Below are 2,712 nucleotides of genomic sequence, written 5' to 3' on the forward strand. Positions count from 1 at the left end.
GGTCGCCCGGAACCTGGAGCTGGGACAGAGGCCGAGACGCGGTGAGTGCCGTCCGGAGCCCCCGCGGGAAAAGCTGCTGGCCCCAAGCCGAAGCTCCGCGCGGCTCCGTCCTTCGGCTCCCAGCCACCCGTGCCCGCGACAACGGCCACCAGGACCGCACATTGGAACGCTCCCCGCCAACACCTACCAGACGCCGACGTCTCGGGCCGCTTCGGGACCACCGCTTTGCTTCCGCTGCCCCGGGGAGAGCCGCAGTCACGGAGCTGACGGGCGACACCACTCGCGCTAACGACGAAACCACTCTGCGCTCCCAGTGCCCCGACGCCTCCCCCTTTATACCCACGCTTCACGCTGCGTCCGTGCGTCACAAGCTTCTCATTTACATACACCAACGACCTTGTCTATTGGCTGACGCGTTCGCCGACGCGCTGACATCCCCCGACACAAAGGCTGTGCTTCGGCCCTGTTCCCTGATTGGTGGGCATCTAGACTACTGATTGGCTGGTAAAGTCGCATGCTCATTGGATAGATGCAAACAGAAATGGACGAATCAGGGTTAGCACAAAAGAGCTCCTCTGATTGGATGAAATGGAGCTATGTTTGGATCCTTCCCTTGGTTCCAAAGCTCTACAATAGAAAGTCAATGCAAATGAATTGTATTGGTCCCAAGCTGGGTGGGTTTAGAGAGTCCGGCCGGGCACGGTTTAAGCTTTGTGCCATCAAGCTTATGCGGTGCAGAATGAGAGAGCGTTTTAACCAACTGTTTTGGTTAACTTTTCCTATGTAAAATAAAATGGTTTTGTTAAACTTTCATAAGATTTTGAGAGCTAAATTAAGAGTAGAAATGAGAATTCGAATTCAGTAACATGTTATCTTACCAAATATTTTGTGTATTATGTATATACATCTAAGCCAAGAAGCAATTCTTTTATTGGTGGGGTGAGTGGTAAAAAGAAAAAGATGTCAATAATTGAGTTTTCAAGTTGTTTTGTATGTTGGTAGGCTATATCACAAAATACTTTGTAATTTTTGTAACCTTAAGAGTTAAACAAGCAGTAACCTGCTAAACAACATGTTTCTCTAATTACGTAATTCAATTGAATGAAACTATTGGGCAGAAAGGGAATTGTCCTACTACAGCATTTGCTAAAAACTAAAGGGAAGATAACTGCATTAACTGTATGACCTTGTGTTTAATGGTGGGTCTTGGCCTGTATTACTTCTGAGGTAACAGGGCAAATGCATGCACATGTTAATGCCTACCTTTGCCTAAATAAATGGAGTGCAATACAGCAGTCAGTTCTGAAGATGATTCCGGTTTATAAAATCCCAAAGCAGACTTCTTAAGCACAGCCCAGGAAATTGAAATAGAACCTTGAGCATTCTGCTCCATAGACCCTATTTAGAGCCCATTGATTATTTTGTAATATTAAAATAAAAAGCAGAATCAACTACATATAGATGTCAGCTTAGAGAATTACTGCCCAGAAGCACAGTGATTTTAATATTTACTCGCCACACCCTGGTTATCAGTCGTGGGAGGACTGAGATATGGCAGGAATGGCCGCTTGATGTGGAGGCGTTGAATAGTTTGTTACCCGTGGGAGCTGCCAAGGCCAGTTGTGAGAAATTATTCCTAAAGTTAACACTAATACTTTCTTATTTGAGAGCCTCCGTGGCTTAAGCCGAGGAGCCCTGGTGGCATAGTGATTATACAGTGGGCTGTAAATCTCAAGGTCTGTAGTTCAAAGTCACCAACCAATCTGGGGAAGTGGGCCCTTCTACCTCCGGTAAACATTTACAGTCTTAGAAGCTCACAGGGGCCAGTTCCATCATGCCCTTAGAAGGGCTGTGCGTCAATACTGACTCGACGTGGCAGTGAGTTTGGTTTGGTTTTGGTATGGGGCAAAACAGACCGATCTTGCTGTGCTAGGTGTAGAAAAACAAAATTGGGGGAGAATTAAAAAAAAAAAGACTTTGAGTCCAGCAGAGATGTTTTCTTTAGCTCCGTTGGAATTTTCAGGTAGTCGTGTGTGTTCAGAAAATGGCTTGTATTTTTGAGTTGATAGTATGATAAAGTTAACTGGAAAGCAGGTGTTGTCAGCTATCCGGAAGGAGACACGATTTCAGTGTCTCCACTGATACCCTTCTGTGTGAGAAGAAACAACTTGGCACAGAAATGCCGTTGGTCCAGTCTCTGGTATTGAATTTCTCGTTTTCAGCCTTGCTGCGTAAAGCTAAGAAGAAAGGTTGTTCATGAATCATATAAGAGGCTGTCACATGCTCTGGAATGTGACCGGTGATATTCTGTCATCTTTGAGTGTCCAGGAGAAAGACCAGATTCCTAAATTAATGTTCCACAGTTTTTTCTTAGGGACCCATGCTTTATCATTTCTACACCTCCCACGTTTGGGACAGCCCAGTTACTTTTCTCTCAGTTTGGGTCATTATTAGAGAGGAACCAACATTGTTCCGGGAGACACAGGTGGCAATTTGCACTATGAAGTCAAGCAATGACTTTAGGAAATCATCCCTCCTACTCCCTCTTCCTTGACAGTGAGGCCCCGACAAAGCCCTAAACCTGCTACCATCCTGTGATTCCGACTCATAGTGGCGCTCTACAACAGAGCCCGGTCCTGTAGCAGCCTCACAATTGTTTGTATGTCTGAGCCCCTTACTGCAGTCACTGTGTCCCTCCATCTTCCTGAGGGT

The sequence above is a fragment of the Echinops telfairi genome, unplaced genomic scaffold (assembly GCF_000313985.2).
Source record: "Echinops telfairi isolate 266 unplaced genomic scaffold, ASM31398v2 ScPeMD7_7458;HRSCAF=8496, whole genome shotgun sequence".
Lineage (NCBI taxonomy): Eukaryota > Metazoa > Chordata > Mammalia > Afrosoricida > Tenrecidae > Echinops > Echinops telfairi.